Here is a 27,664-nt window from a genome sequence, read left to right as displayed (position 1 = left end):
TCTACAGCAAGTGCTGTGTGAGGGACACAGAAACATAACCTATGACCTCCCTGCTCCTCAGGGCCCTTAGCATCTGGGTAGAGGGGTCCAGAGAGAGGCAGGCCAGAGCAACAGCTGGCTATCAAGGCAGGCCCTGACCAGAAGGCCACAGCTCCAAGGGCCGTAGGGCTCTGCTGAGGAACTGGATGGCAGGGTTCAGATGGAGGACAAAGCCTGAGGCTGGCTCTTCAAGGCTGGGTGGGGATGGCTTTGCTGAGAGCAGTGAGGGGCATCGCCTGTTGGAAGAGGTATAGGAAGAGGAATGGGCAAGGCCATCGGGTGAGGCTGGGGACGTTTGGCTGGGGCAGGTTTAGATCAGGAAATGTTGAGATTGTTGGTTGGGGCCAGATCAGAAAGGCCTTGAATGCCAACCACGGTGTTCTGACCTTGGGCTGTAGGCACTGGGTAACCTCTGGAGAACTTGGGGCACAGGAGAGGCACATGTATTGCCTCTTTCCTCCTTTTAGCTCAGGGTCCAAACAAAAGTGATATTAGGTTCTCTTTAATCACCAAGCACTCAAATGCCCAGTCCAGAAACAATTGTCCTCAGCTCTCTGTAAAGAACACAGACCCTGGACTGTGCAGAAGAATCTGACCCACCCCAGGGAATTGGCACCTGCTTCCCGTTCCTGCCAAAGGCCAAAGTTACTTTTCTGTTCTGACCACTAAAGCCCTCTGTCTCGTTTGAAGTCCTCACTCTGGGGACCACTGGCTCCAGGGTCAGCCTCAAGCCCAGCATTTCAGCCACATCCTTGGCAGAGGCTGACATCAGCTGGGGGGAGGGGGAGGGGCGGTTCCTCTTGCTTAACACTGAGAAAAAGCAGATTGGAGTTCACCCAATTCCCTACGTGGTTTTGAGCAAGTTTTTTTTTTTTTAATCTCTTAGCCTCATCTGTAAAATGAGATTAATAATACCTGCCTTGAGCATCCTAGTGAAGGTTGGAAATAATTCTTTCAAGGCATGGGCTTAGTAAGCCCTCCTTACGTGGTGGCTCTCAGGAAAATGATGATTTCCAAAGTCTCATCTAAGATGACTCTGATCCCCACGCCCACACACCCTTTCTCTTATTGTTTGTTTATTTATTTAAGTAAACTATACACCCAACATAGAGCTCATTAAACTCTGAACTCACGACCTCAAGATCAAGAGTCGCACGCTTCTCCAACTGAGCCCTCCAGATGCCCTCCCCACCCCTTTATTTTCTTGATTGGCCTGAAGAGTTGAGTGTAGGCTGTATTTCATTTGACGGCTCTTGGGACCAATCCTTCCGCATCTACTTCTCTTTCTGAATGAAGGAACAGATGACGGGGACAGTGGGTCCACCAGCTGCTGCGAGTGATGAATTTTTGATGACCTCAAATTTCTGCCCAAGGGAGGGCTTGTTTAACATGGCACTTGGGTGAAGTGTAGATGCTTTTTGGGGATTGAGGATGGAGTCTGTGTCTTTACTGAACTCAGAGGATGCGGGGCTGTAATTTGGGGAACAGAGCCAATGCCATCAATTCTTACAAAAGAACGTGTAGTTTGTGTAACGATTTATATTTGCCTAGTGCTGCTCTACAGTTTACAAAGCCTTTTCACACCTGTTCACGTTTAGCACCATCCTGTGAGGAGGGCAGAGCAGAAATCATTAGCCCCGTTTTACAGATAAGAAAACTGGAGTTTAGGAGGTGAAGTCTGGATCCTGTAAGAGTGGTGTTCGAACCAGGTTTTGTAGGCGGTTCTCCTGGTCACCAAAATGTACGCTATGGTGACCAAGATAAGGGGTAAGGGAAAAGATTCGGTGACCAGATTCTAGGATGGACACAAGCCAGTCTGAAAAGACAGGCTGAAGTGGTGGTGGCCTTTGGCCTCTGGGCCCCATGTTGGCGGCGGGGGGTGAGGGGGGGTTGTTCTGCCAGTCTGTATGCAGACTGCATGCTTTGTCAGTTACCTACTGGTGTTTTCAAAATTCTGGTTTCTTCCTGAATCTCTGCTGCCCCCCTGAGATCCCCCAGCTTACACAGCAGGAAAATGAGAGGGGTGGAGAAAAGGTGTTTCAGGTGTTCAGAGTAAATGATAATGATGATGGGGCAGGAACAAGCTTCTGGTGGACATGTTGTTGCTGCTGATGGGTGCATGTGTGTTTGCTGGGCTGAGGAGCAGCGTGGGGAAAGGAAGTGCTGAGCCGGGGAGATCCCTGTACAGAATGATGCCAAGGACTGTTCTTGCAGCCCAGATAGGCTAATAAGCTGCGTGGAAAGGGATGTGTTCTCCCACCTAGAGTCTGAGCTAAGTAAGCAGTTAAGGCTGGACATGGGTGAAACCAGAGTAGCACTTTCAGCTCCGGGTTACAAACTCGGTGCGGTGGCTTGCAGGCAGTATTTGAAAGAGTGAAGTAGATTGGAAAGCATCCAGGCGTATTACATGTAAGAAAGTAAGCATTCGTTCACGAAACTGGCTTTGGAGGTATACACACGTACATGCCAGTAAGGACTGGTCTTGTAAAATGTATTTTTTACTATGGTCAGAGGCAAAAAAAGGTTTGGAGTCTCTGACCTAGAGAATGTCCAGAGCAGAGCAAGGTGGATGTCAGCCTTGCAAGATGAGTAGTTCAGCCCTAGAAGAGAAAGCCCCAGAAGGGCGGATGGTTGTCTTTGACTCACTGAGGGCTGTTGAGACAAAGAGGTGGTTTATGTGCACCCCGTGGCTCTGGAAGGTGGGATTTGTTTCAAGAGGGACTAGATTTTGGCTGGCCAGCACTTTCCCTTATCAGAGGCATTCTATGGCAGAATCAACTCCCTGGGGAGGGAGAGAGCCTGTCTGCCCACTGGAACTGCTTGGGGACCCTGGAGGAGTCTGGCTTCCGAGTCCTTGCCAGCCTTGGAGACTGGCTCAGCATTCAGGCTTTGGGAGCCTCAGAGTCCTATGGGTGGATGGCATCACCGGAACACTGGGGAGCAGTTCCAGGGACGTGTGTCCACATATCCTAGCTTTGTGCACTCCCCACTGTGGTTCCTAAGATGCAGCAGAGCATCGTGGCTCAGCAGCCTTCTTCAGACAGTCCCCGGAAGAAGGTCAGGGACTGTGGATGACATTGGTCTCAGCCAAGTGCCAGCAAGGAAGGAAATCTATGATTTGCCTCCTTCAAAGTTGCTTAGGGAAAAGAGTTTTGATCTATCATCTGATTGCTGTGTCTTACTGTCACTGATCACTAAGATTGTATCCTACCAGGATGAGGTTCAGCCCAGCCCATGCACATATTGGATACTCCCCATTATGTGCAGCCCCCGGGGTTGTAGACGTTAAGATGTTAGATCCAGAGCTGAGGATGGCCAGGTTGTAGGGAGTTACAGAGACTCCCTTGGAATGGAATGACACATAGACACTTGCAGGTGACGGAAAAAACACTCTCACCTGGATTCTTTCTCCCTGAAAACAGTCTCAAGAAGCAGACTTTAGTGTCCTCAAAGGCTCTTCCAAGGCTCCCTGCCAGGCAGGGGCTAAGTTCAGAAGCAAATGTAGGTTTTAGGACAGTTCAGCCCGCTGTGCTCTGCCACCCAGAGAGAGACCTGCCCATCCCTGCCATCTCCCCCCACCCCTAGCCCCCCCATAGCTGGGTGAGTTTCCCAAAGAGCACACGTCCAGGGGCTGTTTCCACTCCACCTTTGTCTCCTTTCTTGCTGGAGAGGTCCCAGTCCAAAGCCAGACAGGCACGTGGTCTGGCAGCTGCCCCAGGGGACTCCTTCCCCTCCTTCTCCAGCTTTCTCCACGAAGCCAAAGGATTCCAAAGGATTCCAGCAACCAGACAAAATGCCTGCTGCCACGGGGCCCCAAAGAAATTAAGCACAGGTCTTTTGGGGGGGGGGGAATGCCCATGTCACCTTCAGATTCCCTGAAGTCTTAATGAATCTTTGATCTGGAGGTCATTTCTCTGGGCAGATAGAAAGGGATTAGAGGGTAGGAAGCTCGTTTGTAACTGTGAGTGGGAGGCAGCTGGAGTCTGAGGTGCCATGCCCTGCACGTGGAGGATCAGTGAGCAGCTTCTGGGCCCTGAGGCTGCACTAGAGGCCAGCCACGGGACTTTGGAGTCACATAGGCCGGAGGCTAAATCTTGCTGCCACATTGGCCTCTCTAGGACCACGAACAAGTTAGTTGACCTGTCTGTGCATCACCTCCCTTGTCTCTTGGATGAATTGGTGTCTGCAGACCAATATTGACATGGCCTGTTTAAAGTTCTTGGCACATGGGAAGGCTTAGTAAGCCCTGCTGTACTTATTAGTTTTTCGCTTATTCCTTTAGGCAACAGATAAAATCTTAAAGCTTTCAGCAAAGGGTAGAACATTCCTTCTTTCAGAATGACTCCTCTGCAAGTAGGGCCTTAAGGCGTGTTATAAGTAATTACGGTACGTGCGGTAAAGCACATAGAATGCATTTGAGGAACGTGCTAGCATGGGAAAGTGGGGGGATTCATGGAGAAAGCTGGAGAAGGAGGGGAAGGAGTCCCCCAGGGGGCAAGGCAAGCGAGGGCATTTCACGCAGCGAGAGCTATGTGCGCAAAAGCAGAACACGGGGTGTGTTCTAGCATAAACCTGCAGTTTATGCTAGAAAAGTAGGTGCAGTCCCTGCCTCAGTGGGACCAGCAAAGTTCCCAGGACGTGGGATCCAAATCCTTTTATACGTCAGTGCTTCCTGGAGGAGGAGGTATTTGAGCTGTGTGGTGAAGAAGGGGGAGCAGCACGCCGTAGGTGGTAAGTGAATGGATAATGATGTCAGGAAGGACAGTGGCAGCATGCTGAGTAGGTTTGCTAGGAGCAGGGCCAGAGGAAGGAGGAAAGAGGGAGGAGCGGTGCCAGGTGTGAGGCCCATGTCAAAATAACCCGCGTCCTCTGGCAGCACCAGCGCAGCAAGAGAGGCTGTCCCCACTTGATGATCCCATCGGGATGTGTGCTTCCAGTCCCAATGCTGGCAGTGGCCCTCCCTGCGACCAGGATGAGCGTGGGAGCCGCAAGCCTGGTTTTTCTGGAAATGAGCGTTTCAGTAACTTTCTTTCTTGACTTCTTTTTGGAGCGCTCAGTTCAGCCTCATGCTCTGGGACCTAAAATAGCGTCCTCCTGCTGGATGTGTCTCAGGCTGGATTGCTTGGAAAGTAGTCTTACCAAAATCACTATCTCCCTAGCCCTGCTGGCTCGAAGATCCTCGTCAGCGGTCTCGGTGCAGTATCAACCGGGGTCCTGGCCCTTGGCCTTTTCGTCCTACACATATGTCAAGATTGTCCCTTGACAATCTTGTGTGTGTGCCCCTGAGTCGGCACACCCTGAGGCCCTCTACCAGGCACTGAGAATATAAAAGAAAATGGGGTAGTTTGAAGGTTCCTGTCTTCAAGGAGGTGGGGGCAATTATAATAGAGTATGATAAGTACAATATTAGAGATTTAAGGAAAGTGCATAGAAACTTGGAGGTGGGGATAATTAATTCTGCCAGGTGGCACAGGACATGGGCTGAGGAAGGTGACATTTCAGTTAGGCATTCATTCATTTATTCAGAAAATATTTATGGAGGGGCACCTGGGTGGCACAGTTGGTTAAGCATCCCAACTCTTGGTTCCTGCTCAGGTTGATCTCAGGGTCATGAGATCGTGCCCCAAGTCAGGCTCCACACTTGGTGTGGAGTCTGCTTGAGACTCCCTCTCCCTCTCCCTCTCCCACTCATGTGCACACCCTCTCTCTCTCTCTCTCTCAAATAAACCTTTAAAAAAATACTTACAGAGTACCCTCCATGTGCCAGGTGTTGTTATAAGCACTTGGGACACTTCACGGAACCAGAAATCCTTGGCTTGTGCTGCTGACCTCCCATGTGTGTAGACAATAACAGTAAATGTAAACGAAGTAAATCATGTCAGATGTTGGAAGGTGGTAAGTGAGCCAGGGCAGGGAGTGGGGAGCACAGACGTGGCTACAGTTGCCCTAAGGATGCCAGGGTCAGAAGCGTCATGCCCAGCAGGGGTTCTCCGTGGCTCTAGGTGGACCCTGGGACCCCTAGTCACTTTTCTGCTTTGGCTCACTGTCCAGCTGAAACTGTGCATCCAGGCGTGGCCTCTGGCTCATCGCTCCTGAATCATTGCCTGAGTCTGACCTCAGAGCCCTCCCCCGCGTCCCAGCTCCCCTTCCAGCAGTCGGTTCAGCTTGCCATCCAGGAGTCAGCTGTGCTTTGTTGAGAGCACCGGAGGCTCGTTGTTTCCTTCCAGATTGCGGGGAAGACATTACCTCTTCTTTCCAACAAACCTCCATGAACAGAGCCAAGTGTCGAGTGAGCAGATCTCTGGATGTGGTGCTGGGGGTGGATTTGGTGCCATCAGTGATGTAGGAGGCCCTCTCAGCTGTAGTAAGGTCAGCTAGAATGGTGGGGGGGGGGGAGTTGTGATAGAACACTCTGAGTCCTGCAGTGGAACTCCTCCCTTTGAGTTCTGGGCCCTTCACATGGGGTGGTTTTTGTCCACGTGTTGGCTTCTCAGCTCCAGAGGGGACATGGCCATGAGTGCACTGGTCTCTGATGCTGTGGTTCAGGGAGCCCAGGGCTCCTGCACTTTGCATACGTTTTCATATCACATAGTTATCTGTGCTCTCCAGCAGCCACAGTGAGGCAAGAGGGTCATCTATTGAAAAATGTTTAACTTATGCTGCATTATCAGAAAATAGGAAAAGGTATAAAGGAATAAAGATCAAATACACTTCCACCATCCCAAACACTATTGCTAACATGGCTCTTTGGTATAGATCCTTACAAACTCGTGTGTGTGTGTGTGTGTGCGTGTGCACGCGCGCACACTCATACGCACATGCTAGGTTGAGCCATATCAGAGTGCTGCTTTTATAAGTCAAAAGTGGCTAGATTTTCACTTGATTCAACCAAATATAAACATACACACACACACATATTTAAACAAAATGGGACCGTACAATAACATAGGTTTGTAAACTTATTTTAGCTGTCACTATGTCTTGGATCTAGAAACAGTGTGTCACAGTGGTCAAGGGCATGGGTCCTGTGTTCATATTCAGTCTCCACCACTTACTCACCTGGGCAGGTAACCCCTGGGCAGGTTCCTGAGGCTCCCTGTGCCAGGGTTGCCCCCCCTTATATAGTGGGGATAATCACAGCATCTTCTGTAGAGGGTTATGTCGAGGGCAGATATGTGTGCAATCATTACCATGTTTCCAGATAAGTAGAGATGACATATTGTTTCATTGTAATCAGAACCCTATTGGTAGACATTACACTATGTCCATTTCCCACCGTGAAGGTGACATCCTTGTACACACATCGAAGAGTGACTATGTGTTCACCCCTTTACACTTTAAATACTTGGGCTTTAAGGTTTTAGCTTTTTTATTATTGAGAAATGTGTTTGATATATAACATTATATAAATTCAAAGCCTACAACATGTTAATTTCTCCCATTTAAATATTATGATTGCCATTGTATTGATAAAAGTTTTAGTTTTTTTTTTTTTTAAGATTTTACTTATTTATTTGGAGGGGGAAGGGCAGAGGGAGAGAAAGAATCTCCAGCAGACTCTTCGCTGAGCATGGAGCCCAACGTGGGCCTTGATCTCAGGACCCTGAGATCGTGACCTAAGCCGAAATCAGGAGTCAGACATTTAACCAAGAGCCACCCAGGCACCAATCAAGGATTTAAGGATCCTTATTAATGTGTTTCTAACTGAGTGGTGGGTATGGGGGAAGGTCATTTGGACTGTTGTGCATAATTCTGCGAACGGGGTTCCCTGGACCAGCCCCACTTCATTTGCTTTTCCACACTTCGGCAACACGTCCCCACACTGGGCACTGGCCCCCACTTCTGTGCCTTGATGCTGGCTTCTCTACCCCGACATCCCTGCAGGCCCCTCCTCAAGGCCAGTCATCTGGTTCGGTGGTTCTTCCTGCAAGGAAGGACGCCTACACCAGACATGCAGTCTTGGTCAGGTACCCGCCCCGGGGCCCCCCACACTCTGCATGCACCATGGTCTCCTCTAACTGGCTGTGCACATGGAGCAGTTACATCTGACTCATCTGTGAACTAACTTAGTACAGCACTTGACGCATAGGTGCTCAATATATGTTTGGTGGGTGAATTTCGTGAGTGAATAAAGTCATGGATGACTAAATTAATGGGGGCCAGCGGGGGCCAGATCCTGAAAGCCTTGAGTGGAGCATTTTCCCCGTGTGCAGCGGCGAGCCCCTGGACATGCCTGGTATGGTTGCAGCTGTGTTTTAGGAGGAGGGGTCTGGCCATCCGTAGTTCCCAGGAGCTGGTGGCCCAGAGACTAGTGGGACGTCAGGCCTGCATTCCCAGGTGGGGGTTCATGCTGCCTGGGGCCCTTTGGGTGACCCTCCCCCTCTTGAACCTGGAGGCTCTTACCCCCTACTTCCCTAGGGAGGGGTTCTCCTTCACTCGAGAAACGGAAGTTAGAGTTCTTGGCTACTCTGCTTTCGGAGGAAGTCCTATCAGAGCCCCGCTGATGATGAAATCCACCTCCAGAATTAGCAACCACCACCTCTCCGCTTTTGCAAAGTGCTTAGCAGCTCCTCCCCAGCTTGTTATGACTCCCTGGGTTCTGGGCCAGAGGTGTTCATCAGGCCTCCTGCCCACCAGCCGGGACATTCCGTGGCCTCCCCAGGGTGACCAGACCCTGCACTGTCCCTCCACTTCTCTTTGGCTCTGACCTGAGATCTGTGTGGCTGCGCTTTGGTTGTGTGTCGCTAAGGACTTCAGTTCTGGAGGCTAGGGCTTGACATAGACCTGTGTGTTCTCTCAGTGGAAATGAGTCTGACTTGTCCTTCCCAGGCTCAGGATAGAGCTCAGGATCAGTGGGGTTGCACCTGGAGTAAGACGTTGGCTCAAATCCTGGCTCTGCTGCTTATCAGCCGGGTCATCTACCTAGCCAGGCATCCCAACTAGCTGGGCAAGTCACTTAACTGCTCCAAGACTCAGTTTCCCCATCTCATCAGTGGAGTTAGCCACCCTGGGGTGACCACAGGGTTAAATGACATAATGCGTGCAAATGAATCTGAAATCTATTACAGGCCTTTGGAAAGGTTAATTAAGAGAATCAGAGCTTGAACCACAATGAGGTGGAGACTATTTAGTGTGCGTTTTAGATAAGGAAATTTGAGATCCAAAGGTTGTGGGGCGCAGGGTGGGGAGCTGGAAGGAAGTTGAAAGAAGAATTGAGAGGGAATCTGGACATTCTGCCTTAACGCTTCCTCTGCTCCAGCCCCCGCCCGGCTCCCTGCAGCACAGAAAAATCTGCCAAAGCAAGCACCAGTCAATTTCATGTCTCCTTCCTGAAAGGCCTCATTGAAAAAGAAGCACACAGAAGTGACTAAGTGTATCGGTATCGATTCCATGGAGGTCCAAGCAGTTCTAAAGCTGGAAGGCAGTGGGAAGGAGAGGAAGAGTCAGCACAAGAAACGCCGAGGGGATGGGGGAGAATTAGCTGGGGGAAGAAGAGGCAGAAAGGGCTGGCTTCATTTCTCTCCTCATGGGCCTTCAGTGCTGCTCCCTGGCAGGCTTGTGTGTTCCCCTAGTCCAGGCAGCACCCCCACACTTTCCTAGACAACACTCTGCCCTCTCCTCCCCCGCCCTCACTCTCAGCCCCTGACCTTGCTTCCTGTTTCAACTGTGAAAAGAGATGCAATCCCCAGAAAGCTTGCCCAAGTCCCCGCCAGCCACCTGTCGACACCTCTGTCCCTACTCTGTGACCTGGGCTGGTGCTCGCCAGGGTGGTCCGCTCCTACGGTGTACTAGACCCCTTCCCCCTTCCAGGGATGCTCCATTCCTTCCCCTCACATCCGTACAAATGTGTTGTCATTTCTCGCATTTCTCCCAAGGCAATGCGGACCCTGCCTCCTTCTGTCTCAGCCCCCTTGCTGGTTCTCGCTGCCTCCAGCTCCCCTTCTTCCTCTCTCTGAGTCCCCCTTCAGACTCTGCCCTCTTCCGCTCTACCAAAAAGCCCTGCTAAAGGTCACCACGATGTTCAACCCAGTGGGTCAGTTTGCAGCTCTCATCTGCTTGATCTGTTGGCAGCTTTCACAACTGATGGCTCCCTGTTGAAGTACCTCTCTTTGTCTGCCTTCCAGGGTGCCACACTCCTGGCTTCCCTTCCACCTTGTGGGCTGTTTCTTTTCTGTTTGCACTCCTCGCTCCCCGCAACTCTTTCTTGAATGTCGGGTGTCATCAGGCTGTCCCCAGAGGTCTCATCTGCACTCACTCCTTGGTGATCTCACCCATCCATAAATCCCATCTATGTGTGGATGGTTACCAGACCGCCTGATCTAGCTCACACCTTTTCCAAATTCCAGGATTGCACCCTGCCACCCCACCCCAGATCAGTTAGATTTCCATTTGGTATCTGATGGGCATCTCACTGTAACACGCCCCCAGGCCAGCTCCCATCTGCTCCAGACTTGTTCCTCCTTTGGTTCTCTACCTTGTTGTTGACAGCTCGGCCCCACACACTGCTCTGGCAAATAATCACGGTGCCACCCTTGACTCCTTCCTTCCTTCCTCACACCCCACGTCCAAGTCATCAGCAAACCGCATCAACTCTGCCTTCTCAATATATCCAAATCCATCCACATCTCGGCACTTCCACCACGACCAGCCTGGTCTGGGCCCCCATCATCTCTGCCCTGAATTAATTCAGCCACGTCTCAGCTGTTCCCCCTGCTTCCCTGCGTGTCCCCCCAGTGTCAGCACAGCAGTCAGAGGGGTTCCCTAGAAAAGGAGTCTGGTCATGTCACCCTTCATTCAAAAGCTCCTGGGGGCTCCTGTGACCCCTCGTGATTCAGCCTCTCCACCTCGGACCTCGAGGCTCCAGCCACAGTTAGCCTCCCTCCTCTCAGGTGGGCCCTGCCTGGAACTCTTCCCCCAGCCATCTCTTGCTTCCTCATCACCTTCTCTCACCTTCCAGTGCAGCTTTTCCTGGTGATTCCCGTGTAAGGTTCGGACACCAGCCCCATTCTTGGCCCTATAGAACCTATCACCATCTCAGACACCATAGATTTTATTTAATGGTTCACTGTCAGTCACTCTCTCTCATTCAAGTATAAGGTCTATGAGGCAGGGGTGCCTGGGTGGCTCAGTCAGTTGGGCATCCGACTCTTGATTTTGACTCAGGTCATGGTCTCAGGATCATGGGATCGAGCCCTGAGTCCGTTGTCCGTCGGGCTCCAAGCTCAGTGGGGAGTCTGCTTGTCCCTCTCCCCCTGCTCATGCACTCTCTCAAATAAATGAATAAATAAAATCTTTTTAAAAAAAAAAAAGATCCATGGGGCAGAGATGTGTTGGTTTTGGTGCACAATTGTACTCCTGGAGTAGGGCCCAGCACATGGTAGGCCTTCAGGAAATATGTGTTGAATGAATGGGTGAATGTGTAAAGATTTTGGAGCAGTTGCTCCCTGAGTTTAGGGAAGCCTGGAAGAGATTCAGATGGTCCCTAAGAATCAGGTGAAATATAGAAAGAGGTGCCAGAGAGCTCTTTGAGAAGAAAATAGATGACCATCTGTACGGGGCCAGTTCTATAGTTGGCCAGACTACATGGGAGGAGAGCTATTTTTCTGAGCCTTATGTAACAGATGTGGTTTTGTGTAAATCACACTTCTGTAAATGGAATCCTATTTTAAATGCACTAGCAGAGATTGCTATTTAAAGGAATCTGATGCCACATTCTTTCGTAAAATGAATAATCTCCTAATTTGTCCTGAGTGTCAATTCATATTTTCCCTCCCCCCGAAAATGTATATGGACTAAATCAAAGTATGCTTGTCTGGGGTGAGGAAACCTACGTGTGCCATTTTTTGTGCTGTCTGTGTTATTCCCTTTCTCTTTGCCCACGTTCTTCCCCTGCTTCATTTCTGCTTTTCCTTTGGCTGAGCTGTTTTTTTTTTTTCCTTAGACTTTGACATAGAATGTTCTTCTGTAGCATGACCAGAATGAAAGAGCGCGTCGGACAGTGGCCCCTCCCAGACCAAATAGATATAGTCTGGGGGGTGGAGCAGAGGAGCCCATCACGTGTGTGTGAACGTGTACTGGGGGTTCAGGGTTAAGTTCTCAGGTGAGAGTCACACACAGCTGAGTTAGGGACCCACTGACCAAAGAGACAACCACGTGCTTTTTGCCCTCCTTGCGTCCAAGCTTACCCTCCGCAGGACTGGTGAGGTTGGATGAACTTCCCTTTTGGGGTTGTGCCAAAGGTGGCCAGAGTGAATCCGGCTGTGGACTGTTAATAGGACTGGCTGGAGCTCGGGGCTCAGGAATGTCCCCTCTTGGTGCCTCACCCACCCTGCTGATATCGTAGATGACAGCAAGGTCCGTGGCCACCCTGCTTGGTGGAGTTTTGTCCCAGTGCTCTCCAGAGGGTCTAACTTGAGCTTCACACGTCCACCACCCAAATCTCTGTTTCCCTTCGAACCAGAATGTGCCCCTCTGAGAGAACACAGCTGCGTGTTAAGGGTTTGGTGGAAGGTGCAGCTGCATCTAAGACCACAATCTGCTTCCCGAAGAAAACAGTGGAAGGTTGACTCGTTTAGAGGTTCTCTGGCCTTGGGTCAGGTTTCCATTTTAAGTTTTCTGAGACATTTCTCCTTTGGTTCTCATCAGACCAAGAGACCATAACACCTGCTCGTAGGGCAAGCTCGACTTTTTATAAGATGAGACGAATCTGCCTTTGAGATAACGAATATGTCAAGGTCAGAGCAGAGACTTAGTAAACAAGTTGGCTTTGGCGAAGAGTTCAGTTATAGCCCGCTAATTAGCAGGATGTAGAACGTGTGCCTGACTGAGAAGGGCAGGTGCCGACCCTGCTGTGTGGCTTGACCTCTCTGAGCCCACTGGTTTATAAAGTGCGCCCTGCCTTCCTTCCCCGGGTCTTCTCAGCATCTGGGAGACAGTGCGTATGAAAGCTCTTCGAAGCCGGGAAGGCTTGGACATGCTCTTGCCATTATTATTCAAGCAAGCCTGGTATTTACACATTTGAATGAGCCAAACAGGTAAATTGGGAATGTTTAAAGTTACAGAATGATTTGCTTGACTCAAATAAGAAAGCTATTTTCCCATAGCCACCCCCTTTCATCATGTTGGGTTCTGTTTGTTTGTTTGTTTTTTTAAGATTTTATTTATTTGAGAGAAAGAATGAGAGAGAGAGAGAGCACATGAGAGGGGGGAGGGTCCGAGGGAGAAGCAGACTCCCCGCCGAGCAGGGAGCCCAATGTGGGACTCAATCCCGGGACTCCAGGATCATGACCTGAGCCGAAGGCAGTCGCTTAACCAACTGAGCCACCCAGGCGCCCGTGGGTTCTGTTTGTTTATCAACTGCATTCCTGAGGATCCAATCACAGTTGTGTGAAGACCACCCTCTGAAGTGAGAGATGAAGCTGAAGAATTGGGGGTGGGGGGGACCCTGGAGTCGTATGGGGAGTTTGGACCCCAGAAGATCAGGAGCCACACTAGATTCTAGATGCCTCAGCTGGGAAAACGCATGAGGAGAGTTCCTCCTGCGGCTTTAGTTGGGGCCATTTGTGGTAGAGACTAGAGGTCAGGGGCCACTTATATAGTGAAGTGGGCATAAGATGGGGGGGGAGTGGTAGAAATAGAGACCTGAGGGAGAAACGGCAGGCCTTGGCACATCTGAATACGGCCAGTGCTTCCTGGCTCGTTCACTGGGCAGACAAAACAGGGCTCTGGAAGGACACAGAGCAAGGAATGAATGGGTGGTTCCTATGCCCAGGGACCCCCTGTCAGCCAGGCACCACCTCCCCGTTGGGTCTTGAGATAGTGGGAGAAACGTTGCTCTGTTACTGTAAGAGAAGAGACAAAACCAACCTCAAAGAAAGCTGGGGAGAGGTGGGGAGGGAAAGCAGGGGGGAGGGGAGGGGAGGAGAGGAAGTTGGCAGCGCTGGTAGTTTGGGGAAAGACACAGCGCAGGGTTTCTGCTCTTGCTGAGCAGCTGTCTCTCTCTGGAAGGCGAGGGGCATGGCGAAAGGCCAAGCCCAGCCTGGCCCGGGAGCCATGAATGATCAGGATACGTCTGATGGGACCACCCAGGGCTCCACTTTGTAGGCAGACGTGCCTGGAAAGTGACTGTGACGTGTTCTCTGGGGCAACACCTGTGAGCAGAGGCACTGCAAGTTTTTGGGAGACAGAACGGATGCTTCCTCTGTGAGGAGAGAAGCAGAACTGTGGTGGTGGGGTTGTGGCCCGAATCCACGGCCCCCTGCAGGTGGGCAGAGAGGACACAGGGCCTGGAGACCCAGGGTCTCAGTACCTAGCCCTCTTGCCCTGCCTCCTAGGGCCCTCCTCAGGCCTAAGTGGACCCCCCCGAGGGTGATCATGGAAGGAGATGGCTGGGGTGTGTAGCAAAAAAGTGGCCCTCCTCAGAAACCGGGCTGCTCAAGTCTGTGGTCAGTGTGGGCGTGGGTTTTTAGGTCGGGGGACGAAAGTACAGGTACTATGGCAATCTTTGCCCAAGGATATGACAGGATGGGCTGGCGGAAAGGGACTCTTGGGCAGCAATAATTATAAGCCGGGGTGGTAAGACTGGAACCACAGAGGTGACAGAAGATGGAGCGTGCTGGCATCTCCAGGTTGGCAGGGACAAGGTGGGGTCCCCTCCCTTTCTGTCATCAGTCACTCCTGTGCTGAATGGTCTGATTTGGAGCCTGTAGGTGGAAGTTCTGGGGGTCTTTGGGGACACCGAATGGGGGCGCTCCCAGTGTGGTGGCAGAGGGGACAAGAGTAGGAGTGGACGTGCATGACATCCAGGGAACGAGATAACCTGGGAAGGCCGCCCAGAGGATTGCAAGTGTGGGGAGGGTCGTTCTAAGAGGGAGGCTAGGCTCTCACTTGTCCCTTGGAGTAAAACGAGCCTTGGGACTAGTTGCAAAGGGCAGACGGGAGAGGGGTCTTGTGTAGAAAGGGAGAGTGCCCTTCCCAGGACTCATGAGCATCCTGGATCATTTTCAGAGAAGAAAGGCTAGGTGCGGGCATACCTTGGAGATACTGCAGGTTCATTCGGTTCCAGACCACGGCAGTAACTCGAAGATCGCAATAAAGCAGGGTCAAATAAAGTTTTTGTTTCCCACCGCATATAAAAGTTAAGTTTATGCCGTGCTGCAGTCTGCTAAGTGGGCAATAGCATTATGTCTAAAAACAAAATGTATATACCTTAATTAAAAATACTTTATTGTTAAAAAGTGCTAACCATCATCTGAGTTTTCAGCAAGTCATAATCACCGATCACAGATCCCCGTAACACATGTAATAATAATGAAAAAGCTTGAAATATTGCAAGAATCACCAAAATGTGACCAGAGACACCAAGTGAGCAAATGCTTTTGGGAAAACGACGCTGATAGACTTGCTTGATGCAGGGTTGCCATAGACCCATCAATTTCTTTTCCTTTTTTTTTTTTTAAACCCATCAATTTCTTTAAAAAAAATTGCAGTACTGTGAAGCAGTAAAGCAAAGTGCAGTAAATCGAGGCATGCTTATATCTGTCTTTGGCAAAAGACATGATTGTTCAGCCCCTCCGCCCTCGTTCTGGAAAGATGGTGTGCCTCTGGGTCCTCCTCACCCATAGGACCCTGTCTGGGGAAGGAGAACCAGCATTGGAGCTACCCTTCCAATGGAACATGATGGGAGGGCCTGGAGGGGAGGGTGGTGATGAGGAGCATGCGCCCAGCCCCCAGGCCTGGGAAGGAAGGATGTTCCTTTTGTCTAGACTGCTTTCCACTCTGCCTGCCATCCTCTTCTCCCTGCAAGGACGTTTGCCTCTGTCACTCACCCGCAGTGGCCCTGGTCACCGGTGATGTCATATGCAGTGGCTCAAGCTCGGTCCTCACCCACCTGCCCTTGCAGCACTGTTGGACACACACTCTTCACCCAGAAGGGCAACCCCCACCCCTCGACTCCCCTCCTGCCTCGCTGGCCGTTTTCTTCTCAGTCTCCTTCCCCCGTTCCTCCATTCCTCTGTTCCTCCCAGAATCATGGGCTCAGAAGGCATAGGGGTGCCTGGAAGACCATCTTGGGTCAACAGTCCTCTAACGGCTGAACACCTGTTAGCAGCCCAGGCCAAGCACAGCACCCACCAAAGTCTCCTGGTCCGCCTCTCGCTGAACTTGCTTTCTTTATCTTTAAAGCCAGATCTGTTGAAATATAGTTTATATTGCCATAGAATTCACCATGGTTCGGGCCCAGTTCTCTGGGTTTCAACAGTTACATGCAATTAGGTAACCTCCACACAATTGAGCTTTCTTCGGGTAGGGTGGTCCTCCCTCACACTCCCTCGCGCACCCTCTGTAACCACCCCTGCCTCCACCCTCAGCCCCTGGCAACCAGTGACCTGGATTTTTTTTTTTCATTCCTCTAACTTCTCCAGAATGTCCTATAAATGGAATCATGCAGTCTGTGGCCTTTTGAGTCTGGCTTCTGTCACTTGACATCATACTTTGAAGATTCACCCATGTCATTGGAGTGAATCAGTCACTCGTTCCCTTCTATTGCTGAGTAGCTTCTCATGGTGTGGCTCATGGCGCCCTGTTCACTCGTCCCCAGGCTGAATGATGCTGGAATCATTTCCAGTTTGGAGGGTGATGGGCACAGAACATAGCTTCTCTTAATCCTCATTGCTGGGTTGCCCCAGAGCCCAGAGACTCTCCTCTTCCCGGGTGCTGGGGTTGAGATATTTAAAGACCTCTGTGCCCTTTCTTGCCCAACCCTGCTTCTGCCACCCCTTTCCCTGATTCCTGTTCTCTTATCAGACCTTGTGTGGTTTTCCATCCTCATCGGTTTGCTTGGCACCCACCGACGTTATCAGTATTCCTCTTGAATGGGGTGCCAGGAGCAGCAAGCCAGATCTGGTGCCCCGAGGGATGTCCGGTGCATGGTGGGATGAATCCGTACTCCCGAGTGCAGCTGAAAGCCATAAAAGCAAGGACTGGCTCTTGTTCTCGATCATATAATTCTGTTGATGTAGCTCAAAATGAAATTAGCTTCTTGAGTTTTATGTTACAATCGAAGCCACCTCATAGTGTTAACTCCGCGGACTTGCTGGGAACTCACGGGGAACTTAACTGGGAACTTCCTGTCCGACCACGTGCAGTTGGAATCACCTATGGTCACACCCTTCCGCTGTCACCCTTGACACCCTGCTCAGCCCCTTCACTGTGCCTTCTGGATACCCTCGCTAGTAAACACGGGGGAGGACACAGGTATGAGGCATGGGCACACCTTACTCCAAGGTCAGCACCTGCAAACACAGACAGCTACCCTCATGGCTCTTCCCCTCTGGCCCTGGGACTGGCAAGCTTTTCCTGCAGAGTGCCAGATAGTAAACGTTTTCGGATCTGTGGCCAGATGCTGTTGCTTCCTCCTACCCCTCCCTTCCTCCTGTTCCCTTTAAAAATGTAAAAACCAACCTTAGCTCACAGGCCACACGCACACACACTGGCTGCTGGCCGGATTCGACTGGTAGTCAGCGGTTCCCAACCCTGGTGTCCTCTAGTTTTTTTCCTTGTCTACGAGATGTTATAAGCAACTCTGTTAAATGCCTTGATGCTGGAAATTCAGACACACACCCCGTCTACTTGATTTTTCTCTGAAACGTTGCTCTGGAGTCTAGAAGGCACAACACTCTCGCCTGCTCCCTTCATCCTTGTGTGTTACTCATCCAAGTCAGAAGCTCAAGCTTACTCAGTACTGGGGGCTTTCTGACAGTCTACTAACTCACCTTGGGTTTTCCCTTTCATTGCTCTTGTTGCCTTTTTCAGGTCAAAGATCCTTCTGGACAGAAAAGACAGAGGCAAAATAGGAGTTCCTCATCCACAATGCACCACTGGCCAAAAGCAGTGTGCCCCTCCCTTGTTCGTTTTTGCTTTTCGTGTGATAAGACAGCCCTTTTGGGTGTCCTACACATTTTCTGGAAGCTTCATCTCATTTTGGCTTTCACTTTCTGATACCACTCATCAGGCTGTGTGCCACTTAGACGTAGGCTTACGTAGCTTGCACACCCGTCCTGGTTTCTTCTTTCATAAAGCATTGCTGAAGTGCACAGTCAGAGGAGAGGGAAGGAAAGAATGGAAAGAGGAAGGAACATGGTCCTCATCTCCCTTCAAATGGTTAACTCTTGGATGGCAAGGTCCACTTTCTTTCAGTTTGTGTTGTCCAGCAGCACCTAGGTTGGCGCCCCACACCCAGGCAGGGTGGTCCTGCTGCACAGATCGTCCTTCCCAGTCTGTGCAGAAGGCCTGGCCGGGCTTGCAGAGCTCATGGTCTTGCAGCCTAGGGGGTGGCCCAGTGCTACCTCTGACGGGCATTCAGTCAAAGTCATGATTCCTCAGTGTTTTCCACTTAAAAAAAAAAAAAATATCTTGGGGGGTGCTGGGTGGCTCAGTCGGATAAGCATCTGACTCTTGATTTCAGCTCAGGTCATAATCTCAGGGTTGTGAGATTGGACATCTGACTCGGACTCTGCACTGAGTGGGGAGTCTGCTTGAGATTCTCTCTCCCTCTCCCTCTTCCCCTGTCCCTGCGCATGTGCATGGGCACGTGCTCTCGCTCTCTCTCTCTCTCTCTCAAATAAATAAGTAGAATCTTTAAAAAAATTATCTTACATGAAACCTCAAATTCACTGTCTTACCCAGTTTAAAGGGTATAACTGAGCAGCATTTAGTACATTCACGGTGTTGTGCAACCATCATCACTAAGCTCAGAACATTTTCATCACCCCGAAAGGAAACCCCATCCCCGTAAGTTACTCCGCTCCCCTCCCCCCGCCCCGAGCCCCTGGTACCCATCATTCTTCCTCTGTCTCTTCGAATTTGACTACTCTAGATAGCTCTGATACGTAGAATCAAACAGTATCCATCCTTTTGCGTCTGCCTAACCTCACCGAGCGTAAGATCCTCCAGGTTCGTCTGTGTCATAGTGCGTGGCGAGATTTCCTTCCCTTAAAACGGCTGAAGTGAAGAGACCATGGCTTGTTTGTCCGTTGCTCTGTGGAGGAACACCTCGGTTGCTTCCGCCAGTGTTTTCCACTGTGAGCACCAGTTTCCTTCCGGGTGTCCCACCAACCTGGCCACCTCCCTCCTCCCAACACAGGTGTGTACACCTTGCCAGCTCCAGAAGTGATTGACATTTTTTAAACTTCTCAACTTTTTTTTTAAGATTTTATTATCTATTTTAGAGAGAGAGTGGGGGGAGGGGCAGAGAGAGAGAGACTCTTAAGCAGGTTCTGCGCTGAGTGTGGGGACGGACGTGGGGCTCGATCTCATGACCTTGAGATCATGATCTGAGCCGAAATCAAGAGTGGGACACTTAACTTACTGAGCCACCCAGGCGCCCCAGCAAGATTTTTTTTTAAAGATTTTATTTGTTTGAGAGAGAGAGAACACATGAGGGGCGGAGGGTCAGAGGGAGAAGCAGACCCCCCGCTGAGCAGGGAGCCCGATGCGGGACTCGATCCCGGGACTCCAGGATCATGACCTGAGCCGAAGGCAGTCGCTTAACCAACTGAGCCACCCAGGTGCCCCCCAGCAAGATTTTTAATTGAAGAACTGTGAGGGTCTTGGAGGAAGGAGGAGCTGGGGCATCCTCAACAGGAGAGGGGAGCACACACACACGGTATCAAGAGCTGACAAGGACGTCCGCCTGGAGAGGACTGGGCAGACAAGGGTCCATCAGGCTGTCTGAGCACCAGGCACTGTGTGTGCTCACTGAGGGGAATGGCAGGCTAACACAGCCCCTGCCCTCATGGGGAAAGACACCAAGCAAAGGAACAAACAAGGACATTTCAGGTTGTGATAAGAGCCTCTGCAGGAAGTAACCACGATAGTCGTCGTGAGTTGTGGTAAAGAGATACTGCAGGGCAAGGGGCAGGGAGATGCCCCAGATTAGACAGGCTGCCTAAGAGGTGGTATTTGAACAGCCTGAAGAAGGAGGGAAAGCTAGCTTTGCAGATGGGAGGAAGACCCTTCCAGCCATAAGGAGCATCAGAGACAGAAAGAATTAGAAACGTTTGAGGAATGGGGCACCTGGGTGGCTCAGTCAGTGAAGCGTCTGCCTTCAGCTCAGGTCATGATCCCAGGGTCCTGGGATCGGGCCGGCAGCAGGCTCCCTGCTCTGCTCCTCCCTCCCCCTCTGCCCCTCCCCTGGCTTGTGCTCTCCCCTCTCTCGCTCAATCTCTCTCAAGTAAATAAAATCTTTAAAAAAAAAAAAAAGAAAATGAAATGTTCGAGGAACAAAAAGACAGCTGTGTGGTTGGGGTGTAAGGAGTAGACGGAGAACAGGAATGGATGCTTGGCTGCATGGGAGTGGGGCAGCTGGCTCTGAGCAGGGGCGCGACCCCCTGCGAGGTACACGGATCACTCCTGCTGGGTGCAGGGCAGCTTGGGGAGGACCAGTCCATTTGGGAGGATATTTCAGTGGCCCAGCAGGGACATCCTAGTGGTTTGGGCTTGAGTGGAGACAGAGGAGCGGAAAGAAGCAGAGGGGTCGGGGTGGGAAGGACAACATGACTGATGGCTGGATGGGAGCACAGGGAGGCAAAGCCTCATTAAGAAGGACTTGGAGGGGGACTGGGAGAGAAATACGTGGATGGGCATGCTGGCGGAAGTGAGGAGCCACCAAAGAAACCAGGGGACCAGGTGTCAGGTGGAAAGTGAAGCAGGCAGGTGGGTGGCACTGGCTGGTCATGGGGCTGCTGAGGGCGGAACAGTGTGGGGAGTCGAACTGGGTTGGAATCCTGGCCTCACCTGCTCTTGCCTGGGCTACCTTGGGCAACTTGACTCAGAAAATAAGCGCTCGGATTCCCTGTCTTCCAGGCCAAAGGGGAGGATCGGAAGCAAATCCCCGAGGGTAGGCCTGGTAGAGGCTCTGCTATTGCCACTAATCTGCTGAGAGCTATGTTGACTGCTCTATTATTTCTGAGGTGTCCCCAGTCCCCAGCCCTCCGAGTGGGCAGTCATCCCTCCGGCCATTGGCAGACACCACCTGCGCCTTTGCTCAGCCCCCTGCGCCCCGCGTGCTCTTTGCATTTACTTTCTCTGCCTCTGTTCCATCTCACTTTCTCCTTTCCCCTTCTGCCCCACCTGGTCTCACATTTCCCTCCGCGTGGCCCCGGGCAGGGGCCCCTCCAGTCCTTTGCTTCAGAACCTGCCGCCCGGACCTCCTGCACATCCTCTCCACCCGGCCCTGCCGAGGAACCTTGCGAGCCAGCCCGAGCGCGGGGACCCCTGCCAGGCGCTGTGTGCATGACAGGACAGGGCCCAGCAGAAGCTAAGGCCCCATGGTTTTGCATCGGCTGCAGCTTGGCCGAGGCTGCGGAGGATGGGGCAGGGGGAGGAGGAGGGGCTGGGAGAAAGTCACCCTTCCCGCGGTGCCTGCTGATAATTGGCTCTCCGGAACCAGCTTGGGACACGAGGGCCAGCTGGGCCAGGAAGCTGTGTACAATGCCGCTCTTTCAGGGGGGACTCTGCGTGGTCGTAGGTCCTGTGTGACTCCAGGGAAATCTGGAGCACAGCCTGTTCTCAGAGGATGTTCTCTAACGTAGACCGGAGGTGAGAAATTGAGCCCCGACTTCCCACCCTCGGCCCTGGGAGGGTCCCCGAAGGCATTGCCCCGTTCAGGACCTGACGATTTCCTTCAGGGAGCATCTCGGGAGGGGAGGGAATGGGAGCAGATTTTCTCAAGACACCATGAATCATCGCATACCTGGTGCTTTTTAGAGGGGGAGCACTGGGAAGCAATCAGTCCTTAGGAATCTAATGATTTATTAAGAGTCTGCACCTGCCTTAGCAGCTATGGGCCTGCAAGGGAAGAAGGCAGGTCCTGGCCCTCGGGATTAAATTAATCTCGCTGGGGAGGTAAGACAACATACCACGTGTCAAAACACTAAGAGAAATTAGAATTCAAAAAGAAAGTAGGAGGGGCGCCTGGGTGGCCCAGTCGGTGGAGTGTCCAACTCTTGGTTTCAGCTCAGGTCATGATCTTGGGGTTGTGGGATCAAGCCCTGCATCGAGCTCCCTGCTCAGCTTGGAGTCCACTTGAGATTCTTTCCGTCTGCTCCTTCCCCTGCTTGCTCACTTGTGCTCTCTCTCTCTGTCTCATAAATACATCTAAAAAAAGAAAGTCGGAAAGTAGAAATCATTAGCCAGAGTGGCCTGGCCAGTCTACTTGATGGTCAAGTTTGGTCCACCCTGGGAAGAAGGGTGGGATTTGGAATGTAGAAGGAAGTGGAGCATGCATCACGTGGGATGCCATCCCAGGAGTAAAGTTTCACAGAAGTACTGGAAACTCATCATAGGCGGGAACGTCTGTCCTGGAAAAGTCCCCGAGTCTGACGTTCCAAGGGCCCTGGAGAACCCACAGCCTGCCTTTATGAGCCCAGAATGCTGAGGCTCAGAAACCGGGCAGCCCGCCTACAGCCATGGGGTGGGCCCTCCCCTAGGGCACTTGTACGTGGCGAAGTGTTGGTCGGGGAACCTGGGGCATGTCCGCTGCAATAAAGTGGGAGCTCCTATGAGCTGCAAGAGAAAGGTCTGGGGCTGTCCTCATGAGGGCAGGCAGGGCATGCGGACGTCTTGTAGCTGTTGGTTTGGGCAGAAATTTCATTCCACAGCCCGGTGCCAGGCTAGGCCTTTTGTCGGTGTCCTGGACTTGTCCTGGGGGCTATGACTGTATGTGCACACAGAAATTGTTCCACGCTTTCCTTAGGGCACTGAAGAGGTAACTCCTCACACCCAGGGGGATGGAAGAGCTTTTCTATCAGGTCCCTCCTCTGCTCAAGAGCCTTCTCTGGATCCCTAGTGTCCATCAGGCCATAATTTTTTGCCTTGATATTCAAAGTCCTCCATTATCTGAAGGACCCTTACAGAGTCTAAAAAAGGGGAAGGAACCTAAAAATCATGAAATCCAGCCTGAGCCTATCGGTCCTTTCCACAGTAACCCTGAGGAGAGGTTGCCATGCGTCTGCTGTATACTTCTAATAGGGAATTCTCTCTTTCACAAGACGGCTTTAAGTCCAAAAATGGCCACCGTATACTTCTATCCATTGGTGTAGGTTTGATCCTGGGAGTTATTCCTCCTTCCACATGACCACCCTTCAGAATGTTGGTATTCCTCTAAATTTTCCTCAGTTCCTGGGTTCTTCCCAATCCAAGTCACTCTCTTCTAGAAATGGTCTAGTTTGTCAGTTTTTCACATAATTGTATAAAGCCCCAAACTGAACAGTGTTCTGAATTGATCCTGCATAGAGTTGGAACCATCCCCTCCCTCATTCTGAACACTATATTCCTTTTAATACATCCAGACCCCAGATTTGCATTTTGATCAACCACATCATAGTGTTGCTTATAGTAAGTTAGCAGCCAAATAAAACACCTAACTCCTTTCACAAGTGCTGATTTGAGTCCTGTCTCCCCTGTGCCAGAGAGGTAGATCTAAATATAGGAAATCTTTATACCTACTGGGTTGCATCTTGGGAAACTTAACACATTTTTCCAGCCTGTGGAAAAATGTTGGATTCTGATTCTGTGTCCCTGGCATGGAGGGCCGTGTCTAGTGTGGGGATTGCGACTCAGAGCCTGAGCCACATCGTGCAGTCTGAGTCTCAGCTCATCGCTCACTGGTGGGGGGGCCTTGGGCAAGTTACTTAGCCTTTACAAGCCGTGGTTTCCTCATCTGTGAAATGGAGGTAATTAATACCAATACTCCCCTACTTGGAGGACGTTGAGTTAGAAGACTTTAGTGAGATCATTAATACAAAATGCTTATTATTAGCACAGGGCCTGGGAGCAAGCACACCTCAGCTGCCGTTCTCGTGGTGATCATTCACTGCTCCTTCACTTCCTCATTATTTTTAAAATGCTGTTTCTCACCCAGAACCCTCCTGGCCTCCTCCTCATCTTAGAGGTGCCCTCAGCCTGAGACACGCTTCCTCTGCTCTCACCTGTCCACGCTCAAAGCCTCTGCAGCATCTTTGATGCGCTCCTTCTGCTGTGTCCCCTGGGAGCTCCTTTTGGCGAATGTCATTGAAATTCACTTTAGAGGCGCCTGGGGGGCTCGGTCGGTTAGGCATCCGACTCTTGATTTGGGCTCAGGTCGTGATCTCAGCATCTCGGGATCGAGTCCTGCATTGGGCTTCCGCACTCAGCGCAGAGTCTGTGTCCCTCTCCCTCTGCTCCTCCCCCCACCCCCGCTCACCCTCTCTTTCTCTCTCTCTCTCTCTAACTCAAAAGAGTAAATATCTTAAAAAGAAAAAAGAAATTCACTCTAGGGCCCACCTTCTGTTGGGCTCTTTGCATTATAATTTCTGGCATTTTGGCTGAGACTTTACTCCTTCATTTCTCTGTCGTCACTAGCTTCCTCCTGCACGCTCCATCCTCTTCTCTGGCCTTCACACCCCTGCTGGCCCTTCCCACCCGCTCAGAGCTCAGAAGCCCACTGGCCTTCCGCACCCAGCGCCACCTCCCTCTCTGGCTCCATCCCTGTCCCTCCCTGGCCTCCATGCTGCCCTCCAGCCACACGGCCTGCCTGCTCTAGGCCTTTCCTCCTTGTGCCCGGTCGCCTGTCCTCTGTGACCCTGACCTAGACCCAATCCCCTAGACTGCCAGTTCCTCCACAGCCCAGAGCTGTCACGGAGGTTCAGGGCTGGGCTCGAGGATTCAGCCAACCAAGGTCGGAACCCAGTAGTATGACCTTGGGCCAGTTGCTTGGTCTTCCTGTGGAAGAATCACAGATGCCCCTGAGTTTGAATGAGCCGTAAATGAGAGACGTAGGTAAATTGCAGGGATAATTACAGCATCTGGGAGAGGTCACCACCTTCTTCCTCTAAGAGGTCTTCCCAGAGCAGTGTCGTAGTTTCCAGGGGCTTCCCCCTCCTGTCAACGTGTAGAGCACAGAACGTTTTCAGGTTTCAGCCAACACACAATCACATACAGGACCTAGAGCTCCAGGCTCATGGTATATTATTTTATGTCGTTGAAGGGAATTTTAAGGTGTTGGGTTTTATTTTTGCGAGCAAGACTCATAATGACCGCAAGCTTGGGCAAGGGGTCATCAGTCAGTGTAAAGAAATATTTGTGGAATGAATCCAAACCCCGGCCATCAGGAGTCCCCCCTTGAGGCCCCTGGTGTGGTTTCTAGCATGTCTGGCTAACACGGGTTTCTCCTCTTCCTTGCAGCGCATACTCCTGACTGCCTCTACCCAATCCCCTAGACCTTGACCACATCCAGTTCAGCACCTTACCATGTCTGGGTCTGTTGTTGTCATTTTACATATCTATGCCCCTTATAATTCCATACAGAACACAGGCGGCCTCTTAGGGCCCAGTAAATGATGCGGTTTTGGCCAGAGGTCCATCTGTAGCCAGGATCCTGTCACTGTCCTGGAGCCAGGGGAGAAACGTAGCTTAAACCGTGTTAACCCACCTGAGTGAGTTAAGGGGAAACAAGAGGGGCCTGGGATGGGCCTGGAAGCAGACGCTGAGAAATGTGGTCCAAGCAAGGACTAGTTAAGAGGAAGCTGGTGCTGGGACACCAGTACCACTGTGTTGGGAAATTTGAGGGGAATAAGCTTTTTCCTTCTTTCTTGCAGAATCTCGCATATGAGATTCCTCCTTGACTGGCCTTAGTTCTGATGGGAAAGGACCCAGTATTTGCCTCTGGAGGCTGCCGTGACAAATCCGCACAAATGGGTTAGCTTAAAAGAAGAGAAGTTTGTTCTCCCCGTTCTAGAGGCTAGAAGTCCAACATCAAGGTGTCAGCAGGCCTGTCCTCCCTCTGAAGGCTCTAGGGAAGAATCCTTCTTTGCCTCTTCCTAAGCTTTTGATGGTCATTGGCCATCCTTGGCATTCCTTGGTTTATAGGTGATTCACTGTAATCTCTGCCTCTGTCTTCACATGTCTGTCTTCTTCCCGTGTGTCTGTGTGTCCCTTTGTCTTCATGTGGCCTTCTTCTAAGGTAGCAGTCATACTGGATTTAGGACCCAGCCTAGTCCATTATGACCTCATCTTAACTAATTACATCTTTGAAGACCCTATTTCCAAATAAGATCACGTAGGTAGATACTGGAGGATTTGGACACGAACACATCTTTTTTGGGGAGACACATTTCAGCCCGCAACAGAGCTTAATGCTGTCGAAAAAAGTTGAGTCTGTGGAGAGAAAAAAATTACATGGAAAAGCGGACTTCAGGAATACAGCCCAAAGTTACATAAACCAGATGTGAAAGAACATATCCTGGAAAAGCCTAGAAATAACCTATTTTGTACAATGTGTACATAAACATGTATGTAGGTATGTATTTTTTCCAGATAAAGACTTAAATGTGAAAGAACTAACAATGAAGCACTTAGAGGACAATGTAGGAGCCTACCAGCATAATCCAGAGGCGGATTACTACCACTGCTACATAAGGCAGTTGGTCAACTGTGAGAGCATGTAAGGAAATACTCAGAACTCACTAGCAGTCCGGGAAATACAAAATAAAGTCACAGTGAAACGTCACCACACCCATAAGACCAGCAAAAATGGTGGTGGGGATGCTTTTGTACATGGTCAGTGGAAACACGAGCAGTTTCAGAAAGCAAGATGGCGACCTTGTGGGGATCCTGATTAGAACAAGGGCAAGAGAGTGTTTCTGTTTTGACACAAGAGGGAAATGTGTTCACTAACTAGCCATTTGATGATGTTAAAGAAGTGTCCTTAAAATTTGAGGTGTGATAATAGTGTTATGGTTAATTTGTAAATAGTCCTTTTTTTCTTCTTCTAAGGAGGCTCATCCTGAACTATTTATTAGTAAAATGATGTAATGCCTGGGATTTTACTTCATAACAAGCAAGGGGGTCAAGTGGCTGATGGTAGAAAGCAAGGGTCAGCGCGCTTACAGGCACAGACCAAATCCAGACTGCCGCCTGGTTTTGTATATAAAGTTTTATTGGAACACAGCCAGGCTCATTCTGTTACATATTTGTTTAGTATGTGTGAGGCTCCTTTTGTGCTCCAGCTTCTGCAGAATGGAGGACTTGCAGTGGAGAACCATGTAGCCTGCAAAGCCTAAAACATCTACTAACTGGCCCTTTGCAGAAAACGTTTGCGAATCCTTGTCCGTAAGGAAGCCAGTTTGGCTGCACGTTCATAAAGGTTGACGCTGGGGGGGTGTGCATGCCGATTAGATTAGTCTTCATGTTTGTCTGTGTTTGGATCTTTCCATAATGAGAAGTTTAAAAAAACAAAACAAAACAAAGCAACACGCTTTGACCCAATGTATTCCACCCCTAGGAATCTACCTGTTGGAAATGAAGGCATCGATTAATAAGGATACATGTATAAGCATATTGACTAAAATGGTTAAAAAAAAAAAAAAGGCAAAACTGATTGCCTACCACTATGGAAATGCTTGTATAAATCACACCGACCCACACCATGGAATAGTATGCTGTCTCTTTAAAGAACGGGCTAGGAAAAAAAAAAAAAGAATGGGCTAGAATTTTGCCATCCCGCTTGGAGAATTTTTCATGAGATATTTTCAAGTGAGAAAGGCAGGATGTAGAAAAGTCTGTACTTGGCGATCCCATTTCTATAGAA

At 50.6% G+C, this 27,664-nt stretch overlaps 1 protein-coding gene across 2 annotated transcripts in view; it reads left to right on the top strand.

The window, feature by feature from the left end:
* The window catches only part of HIP1 (huntingtin interacting protein 1), a 137,582-nt gene that overhangs the window by 63,765 nt on the left and 46,153 nt on the right, over positions 1-27,664 (top strand). The gene's annotated exons all lie outside the window — the stretch shown is intronic.

This window comes from Eumetopias jubatus, unplaced genomic scaffold (genome assembly GCF_037043125.1).
Source record: "Eumetopias jubatus isolate StellerSeaLion01/CBP00866 unplaced genomic scaffold, mEumJub1_p1.0 scaffold_12, whole genome shotgun sequence".
Lineage (NCBI taxonomy): Eukaryota > Metazoa > Chordata > Mammalia > Carnivora > Otariidae > Eumetopias > Eumetopias jubatus.
Note: the sequence above shows the minus strand (reverse complement) of the source record. Positions and strands in the feature narration are given on the sequence as shown.